This window comes from Rosa chinensis, chromosome 7 (genome assembly GCF_002994745.2).
Source record: "Rosa chinensis cultivar Old Blush chromosome 7, RchiOBHm-V2, whole genome shotgun sequence".
In the NCBI taxonomy this organism is placed as follows: Eukaryota; Viridiplantae; Streptophyta; class Magnoliopsida; order Rosales; family Rosaceae; genus Rosa; species Rosa chinensis.
This window is the reverse complement of record NC_037094.1, coordinates 40,093,703-40,112,457: the sequence shown is the minus strand read 5'-3', so window position 1 is coordinate 40,112,457 and position 18,755 is coordinate 40,093,703. Positions and strand designations below refer to the sequence as shown.

Genomic DNA, 18,755 nt, shown 5'->3' with positions numbered 1-18,755 from the left:
GGATCAACGGATCAAAATCTGGTCCATTTACAGGTCTAACACAGACACGACTACGACTTAACGTAAATTAAAGACTCGACACATAACAGACTCTATTGCCCTTTAACTATTTGTCTCAGCAATCTCTTACTTTCACAACACCAAGATTAGCACTTCACCAAGAGTCAATGTTTAGGCATTCGAGAGTTAATTAAAACACATAAGTTACATGTACAAAAGTAGGACTTGGTTGGAACAATGGTGATAGATTCTGTTAAGCATATTTCAAACAAGTTTGATTCAAATCCTCACAAGGTATATCCACTATTTCTTCTCTCAGATCATGGCAATGCTTAAAAGCTTATACACTCAAGTATATGTGAAAGATAGCAAGTATATCACATATTATAAGAAACGAAAGCACATGTATATTTTTCTTTTAAAGATCTCATGAAGGATATCAACTACTTGCACAGATGGACCCAAGCCATAGGTTCAACTCTTGTAACTCAACTCCACATCAAGGGCTGTCCCATCTTAAGGATCTAGAAGGTCTTATCAAGGGTTATAATGGGGTCATGGCTCAAGGTTTTAAAGAAACGAAGGGTAAGGAATTCAACAAAGTGTCCTAAAAACCTAGTAGAGCTCATGCAAATGTAGAGAGACTTCTAGAAATCCACCAAGTATGCAAAAACGTCACTATCCTAATAGGAGCATTTTAATGCGACGTTTTAACTGCATTTCCCTACATTTTCTGCGCCATTTCCTTGAAAAATCCCTGTTTGGGAAAGTTTCCATTCTTTGATTGGGAAAGTTCCTTATTGTAGAAAGTTTCCATTTTTGTAGTTTCCATTTCTCATTTCTGGCAAGTTTCCATTCTTAGTTTAGGAAAGTTTCTATTTCTCACTTTTAGTAAGTTTCTATTTTTCATTTTTAGAAAGTTTCTATTTTCGTTTTAGGAAAGTTTCTATTTTTAATGGTAGTTTTTATTTTCAAGATGTCCGAGCTAAAAAGTGGAAATGAACTCACGAATGGAAAGAGGAGCTTGCGAACATCAAGACGAGCGAATATGAGACTAAAAGGGCCACACAATTGAGCAGAAATGAAGAAATAAGTTTTGCTGTTCCAACCAGGAAACCCTGTGAAATGGAGGAAGGCTTCCCAAGCAAGTTTCCAATGCAACCATGAAAAAGAAATGGAGAATGAAGTGTCTTGATGTTGGAAGATGAAAAGGCTTGAAGTTGAAGCAACAAGGCCCAAGAACTCTATGGATTTGAGTTGGATTTTCGGTAAAATGGATCAAGGCCCATGAAAGCCCATGGAATTAGGGTTTGTGACGCAAAACCTAAACCCTAGGGATGCTTTGCCGTGAAAACCAAAGGGAGAAGAGAAAGATGGGGTGAAAATCAAGAGGAAAATAAAAGATTACGCCAAGAGATTTTCTAGGGTGGAGTTTAAGGAAAGAAATCAAGAAAAGGACTAAATGGCGTCTAGATTCATTCCTAGAAACCCTAATGGTATTTTGGCTGAATTACAAGAAGAAAATCAGAAATATATTCAAGGAATTTCGGCAAGAATATATTAGGGAATCATCTTGGAGTTTTGTGATTGGTTGGATGACACACTAGGGCTTACTTGGAAATTTCTCATTGGTGGAAGCTATGTGGAGTTATTAATTTAATTCCTTGGAAAATAACAGAAAATCCACGGCTTGGAGACCAAGTTTGGCCGTTCCCTATATATATTCTCTACCCTAGACGTCTCATATAACACCCATAATTCAGAAATCAGTTTATACGCGAAAGCTCTCTCCATTCTCTAGTTCATCTTCTGCGTTTTCAAGCAAGGAAGGAAGAAGCAAGACCAAGCCGTGCTCATCTCCATCATTCCACCTTGAAGCCATGCTCCTTTGAAGCTTGCTTTCGAGTTTCATTAGTTCATCATTCGAGTTCTTCATCACCATCTCCATTCACGGTGTAATTCAACCTTCTTTCTTGAAATCACTTTTGATTTTCCTTGTTTGATTTCGTTAGAGATTGTTCTAGTTAACATTGATGTTTGAACAAGGTTTATAGTCTGAAAATTTATGATTGAATAAAGAATTTCGATTCCTATGTTGTGATTCCAAAGTTGCTTATGTGTGATTGTTCGATTGAATTTGCTTAATTGATATCTCTTGTATGTTAATCTTAATTTGTTCGAAACTTTCAGGGTTTATGTATGAGTGGTGCTAGATTTAAGAACATGATTCAACTGTTTGTGTTATGAACTTAAATCGAAAGTAGTAAAGGTTTTGGACAAAGATCCAATTCAATTGAAAAGGATTGCAATTAGATGAACTTATTCATACTAAGTTGTACACTTGAGTTGATAGCCTTTCTATGTGTCTATTGTGTTGAATATGTATGATTGTCTAGCTTTCTAGAGCTTGAATGCATGTTTAATAGGATTAGTCTTTGTGCTTTCACTTAGATTAATTAGCGTTGAAAGTAAAATATGGGAAATCGTTTGCTTTCTAATGTTTCACATGATCAACTCCTTTCACATGACTTGGAAGAACAACTATAAGGTCAATTCGAATTTAATCATGAATTTGGTTTTAATCTTTGTTTCTTACATTTCACTCTTGTATTTGTGTTTTTGTTATTACTTAGTTTTAATTCTTGTTTTTAATTTTCGAAAACCAACCCATAAAACCCCTTTTGAATTCATAAATAATATATATATGTGTGAATATTATACTTTGTTTTATTTTAATTGTTTAAATTGTCTTACATTGACAGGTGTACCCTCAATCCCCGGAATGGAACGATCCCTACATGCTTATACTACTACTGATATTTCTAGGGTTAAATTATATGCTTGCTTTGAGCATATCAATTTTTGGTGCCGTTGCTGGGGATTGAAAAATCACTTGTTGAAGTGTGAATATTTGTTTTATATGTTTGAATTTCGTAAATATCATATATTTGTTTATAAACTTTCGAAAAAAATTAGTTAATGTATTACTTAGGTTGTTATTTTTATTGTTGAATACGAATTTTTATTGTGAGTTGTAAATTAAAGAGGAATAGGTGAAGTCGTGTTTATTAATATTGACCTAAACCCCTTATTGGTACCTAGTTCAGGTCCCTTAAGGTTGAGGGCGGTCTTTATTAATATTCATTGAACTGTCTTCACACCTAGGACCTTTTCATCTAAGTAAGTATAGCCTTTGTGGGATGGTGTCTAGGAAGGGGACAACGTTCATGACGGGTTTCGGATCCAGAAGTGCTTACAAATGGGCCTAAACCACATTGTGGGAGTAACTCATGCCAAAATGGATTCTGCCTCTTGTGTTCGCCCTCCCCTACCTGGCCATTTCAATAAGGTTGCCCAAAGGATGTAGGAGGGACTTTGTGTCTAGACAACTATACTTGGGCCGCACGTCCACTTGATTTTCCACTTGGGATTTAATTCGAAATCAATGATATTTATAACAAACAAAAATGTTGTGATACACTAAGGTATATTGGATTAAACATAGTCTTGAAAAGGGTAGCTGTTTCAGTCCCATTGCACATCAAGACTCCCTGTCCTCGTACCTAAGTGTTGAAATAATTGTAAATAAAAGAAAAGAAAAGAAATAATTATACATAATTTTCGTGAATAGTGAAAAATGGTTTGTGAGAGTATGAATTTTATTATAAGTTTTTGACCATAATGGAATAGGTGAAGGACTTTGTCTTTAACATTAGTCTTGCACCCTTCTCTTTCATGTGGTGCACCTTAGTAGCATAGGGTGTCTAGGTTGATTGGATACGAAAAGTGCTAGCAAAGGGTCTCGTCCCCGGCTAAACAAGTGAGCTGAGCTCTGCCAAAATCGTTCCTCTGCTACCTAGCTCTGTGTGAAAAGAGTTACCAAAAGATTGAGGAGGGCGACTAGTATTAAGGATTGAGCCCTTGGGCCGCACGTCTAAACTTTGGTTGAGGGCTTATAATGGAATTCAAGCTTTTATTAACTATTTCACACCCTAACTTAAATTTGGACATATGCGTGACGTTCTATTTTGTGGAAATTGTGTATATTTTACTTCTCTTTATACTTGTTCATTAGTGAATACTAAAATCGTGACTAGTAAATCGTGAATAGTGACGTTTTTGTCTAAATCATTAAACCTGTATTTACTTTGCTATACAATTTACTAACTTCTTTAACTTTTAATGATATTCAGGATTCCATGAATGACCGAGTCTTCTAAACTCTCTACTAAACGAGAAATTGAAGAGAGACTTGCTTGTTTGAAGAACCCTCCACAACTTGAGTACCGAAAACCCTCTTCTTCGACATTTAAGGACTACATATTTAACAAGCAAGGGAAGAGGCTTTTTCCTTTTGAGGAATCTGTATCACCTAGTGTTTCGTCTAACTCACCTTCACCTCTTTGTTCACCACCCCCTGAAGAAGAAGAGAACGTTAAGATGACTTCTATTAGAAAACTCTCTTTCTCTGTGGTTCAAGGAGGACTTCCCACAAGTATTATGTACCCTAACCCTGCTGGAGGGAAGTCTGCAGAGTTTGAGTTGAAGAGTGGATTATTTCATAGGCTTCCAACGTTCCATGGCCTTAATATGGAAGACGCTAACAAGCATCTCAGAGAATTCCAGTCTGTGTTTATCAACATGCTACCACAAGGAGCGGATGAGAATATCCTGAAGATGAAGGCATTTCCCTTTTCTTTAGCTGACCGTGCCAAAGATTGGTTATATGAGATTCCTGCTGGGCGAATTACTTCTTGGGACACTATGATGAAGGCATTCTTAGAGAAGTACTTCCCAGCTTCCAAGATCATTACACTCAGAAAGAAGATAAGTGGAATAAAGCAAGCTCAGGATGAATCTTATGCTGCTTATTATGAGAGGTTTCAGTCCTTCATTGCCCAATGCCCTCAACATCAAATGAGGGAAGAAACCTTGCCGACTTGCTTCTATGAAGGTCTCCTACCTCTGGAACGTGACATGTAAGATGCTGCAGCTGGAGGAGCCTTTGTGGATAAGTCACCTACAAAAGGGTGAGCCATGATTGAGAATCGAGCCAAGAATGCCCAACAGTATGAGGGTGTAGGTCTCACAACTCGAAGGGTGAATGAGATAGGTACCAATTCGGTTATTGAGGAGAGATTGAACAAACTCACCCTGCTTATGGATCAAGTTGTGAACGCCAAGGGCATATTGCAAGCTTGTGGGGTATGTTCGATGCAAGGGCATGTGACTGATCAATGCCCTCAGTTGACAGAGAATGGAGGATGGGAATCATTGAATACCATCGGAGGCTACCAAGGGAATCATGGGGGTCCCCCACGTCCAAGATATGATCCTTATTCAAATACCTACAACCCTGGATGGAGGGACCACCCCAACTTCAAGTGGTCAAACAATGAGAACACTCAGAATCCCCTTGGAGGTAACTTCCAACGTCCTCAAGGGCCACCATTTCAAGGACCATCCTTTCAAAGGCCTTATGTGTAGAATCAACATGCTTCAGGGAGTTCAAATCCAAATTTCAACTATGACAAGATGTTTGAAGCTCTCACCAATTCAACTCAGGCTTTGGTTCAAGGATAACAGACCCACACTAAGGATATTGCAGACCTTAAGACACAAATGGGCCAAGTTGTAGACTTCATGAGTAAGATTCATGAAACTGGGAAGCTCCCAAGTAACACCATACGAAATCCTAATGTGGAGAATGCATCTGTGGTGACTACTAAGAGTGGAAAGGTGTTAGTGGATCAACCTAAGAAATCCAAGGAAGCTCAAGTGGTCATTGAAGTTGAGGAAGACCAAGACACTATCAAGTTGAACCTTGAGAAAGACCCTGCAACGTCCAAAGGAGAAGCTAGGACGTCCTCACCTTCCAAAGAAAATCCGAAACCTAAAGGTAATGATTCTAACTTGTCTAATTCGGTTATTGCTAATCCTTCTTCTTCTTGTATGCCTTTTCCACGCAGATTCGCTAAATCGAAGAAGGATGAGAGTGACCAAGCTATCTTGGAAACTTTCAAGAAGGTGCAAGTAAACTTACCCCTCCTTGAGGCCATAAAGCAAGTGCCTAGATATGCCAAGTTCTTGAAAGAGCTTTGTACCACAAGGAGGAGTACTCGTGAAAAGGAGGTAGTAAAGGTAAGTGAGAATGTATCTGCCTTGATTAAGAGGAAACTACCCCACAAATGCAAGGATCCTGGAAGCTTCACCATTCCATGCACCATTGGTAACTCTAGGTTTGAGAGTGCCATGTTAGACTTAGGGGCATCTGTGAACGTCATGCCCTATTCTGTTTATAAAACCCTTGGTCTAGGTGAGCTTAAATCTAATAATGTTATCATTCAGTTAGCTGACAGGTCTAATGCATACCCTAGAGGTTTGTTGGAAGATGTTCTTGTGCAGGTTAATCATCTTTTCTTTCCAGCTGACTTCTATGTGTTAGAAATGGAGGACTCTCCTGTGAGTTCAACGCCATTGCTATTGGGTCGCCCTTTCTTAAGGACGACCAGGACCAAAATTGATGTGTATGATGGCTCTCTCACCATGGAATTCGATGGTGATGTTATTGGCTTCAACATATTTGAAGCCATGAGGTATCCTCTTGATGTTCATGATTGTTTTTCTATTGATATTCTGGATAATCTTGCACAGGAAATATTTGAGATCATGAATGAGGATACTTTGGCCACCACACTCGAACAAGGAGTGGGCTACACCAAGGATGGCGTCACACTCCAAGAAGATGTGCTCAAGGAAACATGTGAGGAAAAAATCATTGCAAATGTGTCCTTCCTTGAGGCATCAGCCTTCGTAGGTAAGTCTCCTCCACCCTTGTCCATTCAGTTATCTACTAATAAGACTTTACCTTCAGTGGTCCAGGCATCAGAACTTGAACTTAAACCTCTTCCAGACCACTTGAAGTATGACTACTTAGGGGACAAGGAGACTTTACCAGTGATTGTGAAGACCCAATACAGAGGAGGGGACAAAACCCACTAGAGAGGCTCAACGTCGTCTCAACCCTCCAATGATGGAAGTTGTGAAGAAGGAGGTCATCAAACTTCTAGACTGTGGCGTTATATACCCCATTTCAGACTCCAAATGGGTGTCCCCAGTTCAAGTTGTACCCAAGAAGTCAGGAGTGACTGTTGTGAAGAATGCTGAGAACGAACTGGTACCCCAAAGGACAGTTACTGGCCACAGAGTTTGCATTGACTACAGGAAGCTCAATGCAACAACAAGGAAAGATCATTTTCCTCTTCCATTCATTGATCAGATGCTTGAGCGTTTGGCTGGACATGATTATTACTGCTTCCTAGATGGCTACTCAGGCTACAATCAAGAATTTTGATTGTAGCCTGAGTTTGAACAAAGTTTATATTCTGAAATTTATGATTGAATAAAGAATTTCGATTCCTATGTTGTGATTCCAAAGTTGCTTATGTGTGATTGTTCGATTGAATTTGCTTAATTGATATCTCTTGTATGTTAATCTTAATTGGTTCGAAACTTTTAGGGTTTATGTATGAGTGGTGCTAGATTTAAGAACATGATTCAACTTTTTGGGTTTGAACTTAAATCGAAAGTAGTAAAGGTTTTGGACAAAAATCGAATTCAATTGAAAAGGATTGCAATTAGATGAACTTTTTCATACTAAGTTGTGCACTTGAGTTGATAGCCTTTCTATGTATTTATTGCGTTGAATATGTATGATTGTCTAGCTTTCTAGAGCTTGAATGCATGTTTGATAGGATTAGTCTTTGTGCTTTCACTTAGATTAATTAGCGTTGAAAGTAAAATATGGGAAATCGTTTGCTTTCTAATGTTTCACATGATCAACTCCTTTCACATGACTTGGAAGAACAATGTAGGGTTCATTCGAATTCAATTATAATCTTGGTTTTAATCTTTGTTTCTTACATTTCATTCTTGTATTTGTGTTTTTGTTATTACTTAGTTTTAATCCTTGTTTTTAATTTTCGAAAACCAAACCCTAAAACCCCATTTGAATTCGTAAATAATATATATATGTGTGAATATTATACTTTGTTTTATTTTAATTGTTTAAATTGTCTTACATTGACAAGTGTACTCTCAATCCCCGGAATAGAACGATCCCTACTTGCTTATACTACTAATGATATATCTAGGGTTAAATTATATGCTTGCTTTGAGCGTATGAAATAAGCCCTACAACTTGCGTCCGTAGGATACTTCTTGAGGAGGGGACAAAACCCACTAGAGACGCTCAACGTCGTCTCAACCCTCCAATGATGGAAGTTGTGAAGAAGGAGGTCATCAAACTCCTAGATTGTGGCGTTATATACCCCATTTCAGACTCCAAATGGGTGTCCCCAATTCATGTTGTCCCCTAGAAGTCAGGAGTGACTGTTGTGAAGAATGCTGAGAACGAACTGGTGCCCCAACGGACAGTTACTGGCCACAGAGTTTGCATTGACTACAGGAAGCTCAACGCAACAACACGGTAAGATCACAATCCTCTTCCATTCATTGATCAGATGCTTGAGCGACTGGCTGGACATGATTACTACTGCTTCTTAGATGGCTACTCAGGCTACAATTAGATTGCCATAGCCAATGAAGATCAAGAGAAGACGACATTCACTTGCCCCTTTGGAACATTTGCTTATCGTCGCATGCCTTTTGGACTATGCAATGCCCCAGGTACCTTTCAGAGATGTATGGTAAGTATATTTTCAGATTATATTGAGAAAATCATAGAGGTATTCATGGATGACTTTTCTGTTTTCGGAAAAAGCTTTGATGATTGTCTTAATAATCTTGAAATTATCTTAAAACGTTGTGTGGAAATGAACCTTGTGTTAAATTGGGAAAAATGTCATTTCATGGTTAGACAAGGTATAGTTTTAGGGCATATTGTCTCTTCTAGGGGAATAGAGGATGATAAAGCTAAGGTAGACCTTGTGCGTTACTTACCCTCTCCCACTTCTGTGAGAGAGGTTAGATCTTTTCTTGGCCATGCAGGGTTTTACAGGAGATTTATCAAGGATTTCTCAAAGATTTCGAGACCTCTATGCCAACTACTCCAAAAGGATGTGGCGTTTGTTTTTGACAAGGAGTGTCAAGAGGCTTTTGACAAGCTCAAGGAGTTATTGACGTCTGCCCCTATCATGCTACCTCCAGATTGGTCCTTGCCCTTTGAGTTGATGTGTGACGCCTCTGACTATGCAGTTGGAGCTATTTTGGGGCAAAGGAAGGACAAACGACCTTATGCCATCTACTACGCCTCAAGGACTCTTAATGATGCACAACTGAACTACTCCACTACAGAGAAAGAGCTCCTTGCAGTTGTTTTTGCACTTGAGAAATTTCGTTCTTACTTACTTGGTACCAAGGTTATTATCTATACTGACCATGCAGCTTTGAAGTACTTGATGACCAAGAAGGAGGCGAAACCAAGGCTTATTAGATGGATCCTACTCTTGCAAGAGTTTGACGTTGAAATCAAGGACAAGAAGGGTAGTGAGAATGTGGTAGCTGACCACTAGAGTCGTTTGGTGCACGCAGAAGACAGTCTCCCTTTGGTGGTGATACGCTAAAAGCAAGCGTATAATTTAACCCTGAAATTATCGTTAGTAGTAGAAGCAAATAGAGATCGTTCTATTCCGGGGATTGAGGGTACACCTGTAATTGCAAAAACAATTAATTAATTAGTAAAAGTAAAAAGTATTATTTACAAAAAGAATATATACAAATAACGAAATAAAAGGGGGGTTTAAGAATTATAAAATCAAAAGTTAAAGTAAATCAAATAAAGAAAACGTAAAAACATATATACAAGGGTGGAACGCAAGGAACAAAGATCAAAACCAATTCCATGTAATCAAATTCAATTCAAACCCTATAATTGTTCATCTAAGTCATGAGAAAGGAGTTGATCATGTGAAACATTCGAAAGTAAATGATTTCCCATATTTTACTTTTCAATGCTAATTAACCTAAGCGAAAGCACCTAGATCAATCCTATCAAACATGCAATCAAACCCTAGAAAGCTAGTCAATCATGTCATGTTTAAAGCATTACACATAGAGAAAGGCTATCAACTCAAGTGTACAACTTAGTATGGAATGATACAGCTCAAAGCAAGCGCACAATTTAACCCTGAAATGTCATTAGTAGTATGTAATAAATAGGGATCGTTCTATTCCGGGGATTGAGGGTACACCTGTCATTATCAAACAATTAAACAATTAAAATTAAAACAAAGTATAATATTTACAAAGATATGACAAAATATATACATATTTACGAAAAGGGTGGGATTTTGTTTTTTGGGTTTTTCGAAAATAAAACTAAGTTAACAAAACAATTAAAATGCAAAAACATAAAAATACAAATGGAATGAGAGAACAAAGATCAAAAACCAAAACATATGATTAAAATCGATTCAAACCCTAATATTGTTCATCTAAGTCATGAGAAAGGAGTTGATCATGTGAAACATTCGAAAGCAAATGAATTCCCATTTTTTTACTTTTCAATGCTAATTAACCTAAGCGAAAGCATCTAGATTAATCCTATCAAACATGCAATCAAACCCTAGAAAGCTAGTCAATCATGTCATGTTTAACGCATTACACATAGAGAAAGGCTATCAACTCAAGTGTACAACTTAGTATGGAAAAGTCCACCTAATTGCAATCCTCGTTAATTAAATTCGATCTTTGTACAAAACCTTTACTACTTTGATTCAAGTTTACACAAAACGAAAAGTCGATTTCATGCTCTTAAACCTAGCATCATTCATATCAAAACCCTAAGTGTTTGCAACCACATAAGATTAAAATACAAAAGTTATCTATAACGCAAATTTAATTAAACAAACCCACATAAGCAACTCTCGAATCACAATAATATGAATCTGAAAATTCTCAATTAATCATAAAAATTCCAGAAATTAATATTTGTTCAAACACATATGTCAACTAGTTCATAACCAACGAAATTCAAAGCAAAGGTTACAAAGGAGAATCGGATTACACCGTGAGATGGGGATGGTGATGAACGATTGATGTGGTGGTCTCTTGAATCTGGAAAGCAAGCTTCAAGGTTGGAGATGGATGATGGATGCTCATGGCTATGCTTCTTCTCCCTTGGCCTTGCTTGAACTCGTGGAGATGACTAGAGGATGGAGAAACTCACGGCTATGCTAAGAAGATTTTCTGATTTTTTTCTAAAGTGTAAATTGTATGGGGGAGAGGAACCCTTGACGTTGAGAAAAGGGGAGAATATATAGGGGCACGGCTAGGGTTCTCCAAGCAATCAGAAATTTCCACATCACTTCAACCAATGGTATGATGCCAAGTAAGCCTTGTGATGTGTTCCAACCAATCATAATTCTCTAAAATACCTCCCTAATATTTAATTGCCGAATTTCCTTGAAATTATTCTGATTTTCTTCATGAATTTCGGCCAACATTCCTTTAGGGAATTTAGGGATGAATCTGGACGCCTTTTGAGCTTTTCCTTGGTGCACACATATTTTCCTTCCATAAATATCTCCCTTGAATCTCTCTTTGCGTCATCTCCTTGATTATTTCTGATTTTCACGTTGGCAATCACACCAATTTACTCCTCCAACAATATTTCTTTCCATAAAAATCTCCCAAGAAAATCTCCTTTGATTTATTCCACGTGAAATTCTCAATCAATCACCTTAATTCCCACGTTGTCACCTTGTTTTCCTCTAGGTATTTCACGGCAAATTTAATTCCCAAGGAAAATGTATTTTCCTTTTTTAAAAACTCTTCCTTGAATCTCTACTTGCCATGTCATCTTCATGAAGCTTCTCTTTCCATTTATGAACTCAATTCAGCTTATTTATTCCAAAAACCTGAAAATAGAAGCTTTCTAAAATAAGAAATGGAAACTTTCTAAAAATGGAAAATAGAAACTATAAAACGGAAACTTTCTACAATTAGGAACTTTCCCAATCAAAGAATGGAAACTTCCCTAAACAGAGTTTTAATAAGGAAATAACGCAAGAAATGTAGGGAAATAACAGTTAAAACGTCGCATTAAAATGCTCCTATCAAATTCCCCCACACTTAAATTTTGCTAGTCCCTTAGCAAAATCACACAAAGACTCAACGAAAATTTAAAGTCTCTACACAAACAATGACTCTATTGCCCTTCAACTTTTTGTCTCAACAATCTCTTACTTTCACAACACCAAGATTAGCACTCCACCAAGAATCAATGTTTAAGCATTGATAGGAGCAAAAAGTGTGACGATATTATTGAATATGTACCCCATTTTTAGCCTTGTTTCTCCCTTAAGTTTAGTGTTTTTAGTCATTGAGTCGTTTTTAGAGTCTTGTTGAGTGTTTGGAGTGAAATAGGCGGAAAAAGTAAAATTCATGAAAAATCCTAGCTGGATCAGGATTCCTAACTGTCAACTGTTTTTGCGGTCTTTACATTTTATTTTCTCTAGAAAATTCTGATATTCTCCTGCTTGTTGTAGGAAACATTACCTGGTTGAACTCTTGGAAACAGCAATGATGGAGTCATAAAATAAAGCATTAAGATATTTGACCAAGCAATGAAGAAGGGGAATAAAGGAGAAAGATGTTTTCAGTTGGGGAATAAAGGAGAAAGATGTTTTCAGTTGAAGAATAAAAGAGAAAGATGTTTCAACTGAAAAATAAATAAGAAAAAGATGTTTCAGCTTGGAAATTAAAGGAATTGCCCCATTATGAGAGGAGTTAAGGCCTTAAAGGAGAAAGATGTTTCAACTGGAAAATTAAAGGAAATACGGTGCAATCTCATCCGTCCAATGATGAAGGGTATGATCGACAAAAGCCAACCAATGCTCCCCTATAAATAGGCAACGTCCAGAACTGAATTTGCATCACTTCCCATCCAAAGATCACTTCCCAACCAAGATCACTTCCCAGCCAAGATCATTCCAAGACTACCCAATTCACTCCTCAAACCTCCATATCTTACAAGACCGTGACCACCATCCATCCATCAATCTACAAAGCTCTAAGGCGCTGAGTCAAGGACGCTCCACCACCATAGTAGAGACAAGTTCATCACCTTGTTGCTAAGCCGCTGAGGAAAGCTTCAAAGTGTAACTATGACTCTACTTATAATTTTTGTTTCGGTTTTGTGTGTTTCAATTTGCGAGTTGTGTAATTGGAGACACGACTCGCAAATTGAAACTTAGAAGGCTCAAAGTTGAAACTTAGAAGGCTCAAAGTTGAAACTTACATAATTGCATTACTTCCCAGCCAAGATCACTTCCCAGCCAAGATAATTCATTGTCTATCACTTCCTGGCCAAAAACCATTCCAAGACTGCCCAATTCACTCCTTAAACTTTCATCACCTACAAGACCGTGACACCATCCATCCATCAATCTACAAAGCTCTTAGGCGCTGAGTCAAGGACGCTCCACCACCATAGCAGAGACGAGTTCATCACCGTGTTGCTAAGCCGCTGAGGAAAGCTTCAAAGTGTAACTATGACTCTACTTACAATTTTTATTTCGGTTTTGTGGGTTTGCATTTGTGAGTTGTGTAATTGGAGACACGAAATTTTTAGAATATTTTTATTAATATTTTTGAGATTTTCAGTTTATTTTTGAGTTAATTTCGAGAATTCTTTTATGATGCATGTTACAATCTTGTGCCATTTTACGTGTTTAGGTAATTTTCTGAGTTAGGTTAATAAGTTTGCATGCTAGAATAACGGTGAGAGTTCTTGTGTGTTTGCTTAATTTGCCAAGAGTAATTGTTATTTGTTAAGGCGCTGAGTTAAACAAGTAGTAATTAATTCTAAAAAGTGGTAAAAATACGATTCTGGAAAGTACGTGTTAATTGCTATGTGTAATGGTTAATTTGCACGTGTGAGTTGATTCGAAGACCGGATCAGATAAATGGATTGGACCGTGACAGCTTTTCATTTGGGCTCGTATCTAGGCATTTAAGGTGGGCACATTTTTGTAGCATGTTGAAATGGATTTTCTGTTTTTACACTTAGTAATTTCTGAGTGGTATTGGTCTAGGTTAGGGAAGTCGATCATTGTATATAGTTTTATTTGTTTTGTTTTTATTTTAAGTAGATTAGGAACCAAATTTCAAAACCCCCCATTTTATTCTTTTATTTGTTAATTGACCTTTTTGTGTAGGTGTACCCTACAATCCCCGGACTGAACGATCCCTGCTTATCCTATACTGACAACTACATTTTGCAGGGTTAAATTGTGAGGCTATTTCAGCCGCATCAATTTTTGGCGCCGTTGCCGGGGATTGTTAAAATCCCTTGCACTTAAAGTGTCATCGATTTTGTTTATATAGAATGCATGCTAATTTTTGTACTACACTTGTGGAATGGTGACAAATTGCGATTTCAGTTAGGCCAAGCTTTAATTGTGATTTAGTTTAAGTTTTATGAGTGTTACGAAATTAAGCATGTCTTTTATAATTGATGTACAATTTGTAGATTTTTTTTTAAGCATATTGTAAATTGTATATGTTTCACTTAGATTTTCCTTTTAGCATGTTGTAAATTGTTTGTGTTTCATTTAGATTAATATACTTAATTGTTGTAAATTGTATGTTGTCATGAATTTAGTTAAATACTTAATTGTCGTAAGTGTGTAAAATCGTATGAGTAGACAAGGGCCCTTTTGTTAATATTGGCCTAAACCCTTCATTAGTACCTTACTAAGGTCTCTTGAGGTTGAGGGCGGCCTTTATTAGCACTTGGAGAACGGTCTAACACATAAGTTAATTTCTCAGCTGAGTAAGGAGCGCATACGGATGGTGTCTTAGGTTGAGACCCTGGGTGATGGGTTCAATTGGATCTCAGAGATACTATAGAATGTGCCTAAACCACTATGTGGGAGTAGCCGATAGGGGCCTAAACCTCAATGAGGGAGTAGCCTCCGTAGTATCACCAAAATGAGTCCTCCCTCTCACTTACCTCTTAATCTGGCCATCCGGCCTTCTGAAACAAAGGAAAGAGACTTATGTCTGGACGACTATCCCTATATCGTATCTCACCAATAGTAGTGGTTTCTATTGGGCTCGACTTACAACTTGGAATCAATTAAGATATTAACTATGTTTATAAAAAACAAAAAAAAAACAAAACAAAAAAAAAAAAAAACAAAAAAATTGATGTGTGACCTGCTTAAGGTATATTGGATTAAACATGACTTTGTCGAGGGTAGCTGTTCTATAGTCCCATTGCACAAACGAGGTCCTCTGTTCCAGTACCTAAGTATGTAAATGTAAAGTAACTTAGAAAGTAGGAAAGACATAATGTTTGTATTCCTAACCTTGTATATGTTACTAACACTTGATCTGGTGAGTCCTTTGTGGAGCACACATTGGCAGAGATACCCCTCCAGGAGGCACCCAAGGAATGAGCATGTGTGAACAAGGAGAAAAGTCCAGGCTGAAGGACTATAAATATTAAGCGCTGCATGGGAGGCAACCCATTTCAACCGAAGCTGTGAAGGAGCCATCAACGAGAGTTTGAAATTTCTATCCCTTCACTTGCTTAGGTTGAATTGTACTTGTGTCTTTGTTTATTGTTTGTTTATTTTACCCTTCCCTAATAAAAAAAAAAAAAAAAAAAAATTCTATGGTTTTTTAGTGTCTTTTTTTTTTTTTTTTGTTTGCTTGAGTCTTAAGATGCCCCTAACGTCTAGGATGAATATGTCTCTGAATTCATGGCTGAAGGTTTTCACAATCGAAATAGGACTTAATTGAATTCTGTGGTTAATCGACATTGTAATGCTTGTATGAAGATTTGAGATAGGATTGTAACTTGGTTCATTAAGCATGCTAGGATTAAGTCTGATTCATTTTACCCTAAGTGAGCTGTTGAGCTAAAATACTTTCTTTTTGAGTGCTTAATTGATAATTCTAGAATTTCATGGCTGTATTTGCAAAACCTCATCATTCTTTGAAAATCCAATGATCATGTGCCATAGATTTTAATGGACTAGAGAGCACTAGAACTCGGCTGTTGTGACTGTCAAAACTTGTATGCCATAATATGCACTGATCCTGGATAGGATAGAAGGCATTAGGGTAACCACCATAGCCAAACAAGCATGTGTCCCCAATTGTGCCCGTCGTGGGACTCCTTAGAATGAACCCCTTTGAGCCTACGTTGAAAACCTTTGTTTCATCACCCTCACTACCCTACCATGAGCTTAGTACAGGATATCTCTACCCTTGTCTTAGGGACTTAGTAGAGCATGACATAGTGTGTAGGGGTGACGATGAAAGACAAGTGTGGGGTGGGGAAAAACCAAGAAAAAGAAAGAAGATTGCCGTGAAAAATGAATGAAAGAAAATGAAAAAAAAAATGAAAAAAATGAAAATGAAAAAAAAGAAAGAAAGAAAAACGGCAAAAGAGGAGACAAATTGAAAAGAAAACTCTTGGGAAATTGTTGAAGTGTGGTTTTGGACTTACAAATTTGTAGAAGGCTCAAAGTTGAAAATTATGCCTTTGTCCATTCCCATGTTGGTTAAAGTGAAGCTTTGGCCCAAAACAATGATATTTGGCCTACAAAAATGATGACATAAGGTGGTCCTTATATGCTCTGCTAGGTCCTTAGGATTTTTGTATCCTTAATCTTCATTTTGAAAACCCTAGCTTAGCCCCATTACAACCTGTTTTAAGTGCTTACTTGATCCTTGAGATGGGCAGTCTTTGGTTAGTGGAGTCAGGTACGCAGTCGAGCTTATGGTTTATGTCCATTTGTGCACTTAGTCATTTCTTGAGGTCTTTAATAATTCTTCACAAAATGCGTTTATTGGTGAAATATGCAAGCTGTGTGTTGCCTTACAATTTATTCTCTTGCATATACTTAAGAGTGAAGCTTTTAAGCATAGCCATTTCTGAGAGAAAAATCGAGAGTATGCCTTGTGAGTTTGGATTGGACTTGTTCGAAACATGCTATCATTCATTGTATAACTTAAGTTCTCCATATCTTGCTTAGTCATATGAATGTCACATGTTTATTAACCATGGAATTATCTATGCGATTTTGATTAAGTGTTTAACGTGAAAGCCATGAGTTTGGAGTCTCTGAGACAACAGTTAGGAGCAATAGAGTCATTTACTTGTTTTTTTGTTGAGTCGTTGTTTTGTTTTGTATTTTTGTTTTGCTAAGGGACTAGCAAAAGCTAAGTGTGGGGTAGTTGATAGGAGCAAAAAGTGTGACGATATTATTGAATATGTACCCCATTTTTAGCCTTGTTTCTCCCTTAAGTTTAGTGTTTTTAGTCATTGAGTCATTTTTAGAGTCTTGTTGAGTGTTTGGAGTGAAATAGGCGGAAAAAGTAAAATTCATGAAAAATCCTAGCTGGATCAGGATTCCTAACTGTCAACTGTTTTTGCGGTCTTTACATTTTATTTTCTCTAGAAAATTCTGATATTCTCCTGCTTGTTGTAGGAAACATTACCTGGTTGAACTCTTGGAAACAGCAATGATGGAGTCATAAAATAAAGCATTAAGATATTTGACCAAGCAATGAAGAAGGGGAATAAAGGAGAAAGATGTTTTCAGTTGGGGAATAAAGGAGAAAGATGTTTTCAGTTGAAGAATAAAAGAGAAAGATGTTTCAACTGAAAAATAAATAAGAAAAAGATGTTTCAGCTTGGAAATTAAAGGAATTGCCCCATTATGAGAGGAGTTAAGGCCTTAAAGGAGAAAGATGTTTCAACTGGAAAATTAAAGGAAATACGGTGCAATCTCATCCGTCCAATGATGAAGGGTATGATCGACAAAAGCCAACCAATGCTCCCCTATAAATAGGCAACGTCCAGAACTGAATTTGCATCACTTCCCATCCAAAGATCACTTCCCAACCAAGATCACTTCCCAGCCAAGATCATTCCAAGACTACCCAATTCACTCCTCAAACCTCCATATCTTACAAGACCGTGACCACCATCCATCCATCAATCTACAAAGCTCTAAGGCGCTGAGTCAAGGACGCTCCACCACCATAGTAGAGACAAGTTCATCACCTTGTTGCTAAGCCGCTGAGGAAAGCTTCAAAGTGTAACTATGACTCTACTTATAATTTTTGTTTCGGTTTTGTGTGTTTCAATTTGCGAGTTGTGTAATTGGAGACACGACTCGCAAATTGAAACTTAGAAGGCTCAAAGTTGAAACTTAGAAGGCTCAAAGTTGAAACTTACATAATTGCATTACTTCCCAGCCAAGATCACTTCCCAGCCAAGATAATTCATTGTCTATCACTTCCTGGCCAAAAACCATTCCAAGACTGCCCAATTCACTCCTTAAACTTTCATCACCTACAAGACCGTGACACCATCCATCCATCAATCTACAAAGCTCTTAGGCGCTGAGTCAAGGACGCTCCACCACCATAGCAGAGACGAGTTCATCACCGTGTTGCTAAGCCGCTGAGGAAAGCTTCAAAGTGTAACTATGACTCTACTTACAATTTTTATTTCGGTTTTGTGGGTTTGCATTTGTGAGTTGTGTAATTGGAGACACGAAATTTTTAGAATATTTTTATTAATATTTTTGAGATTTTCAGTTTATTTTTGAGTTAATTTCGAGAATTCTTTTATGATGCATGTTACAATCTTGTGCCATTTTACGTGTTTAGGTAATTTTCTGAGTTAGGTTAATAAGTTTGCATGCTAGAATAACGGTGAGAGTTCTTGTGTGTTTGCTTAATTTGCCAAGAGTAATTGTTATTTGTTA

The 18,755-nt window shown here is 37.3% G+C and overlaps 1 pseudogene; it reads left to right on the top strand.

Moving 5' to 3' along the window:
* Positions 1–18,755, top strand: part of LOC112177921 — a 128,416-nt pseudogene that overhangs the window by 87,255 nt on the left and 22,406 nt on the right.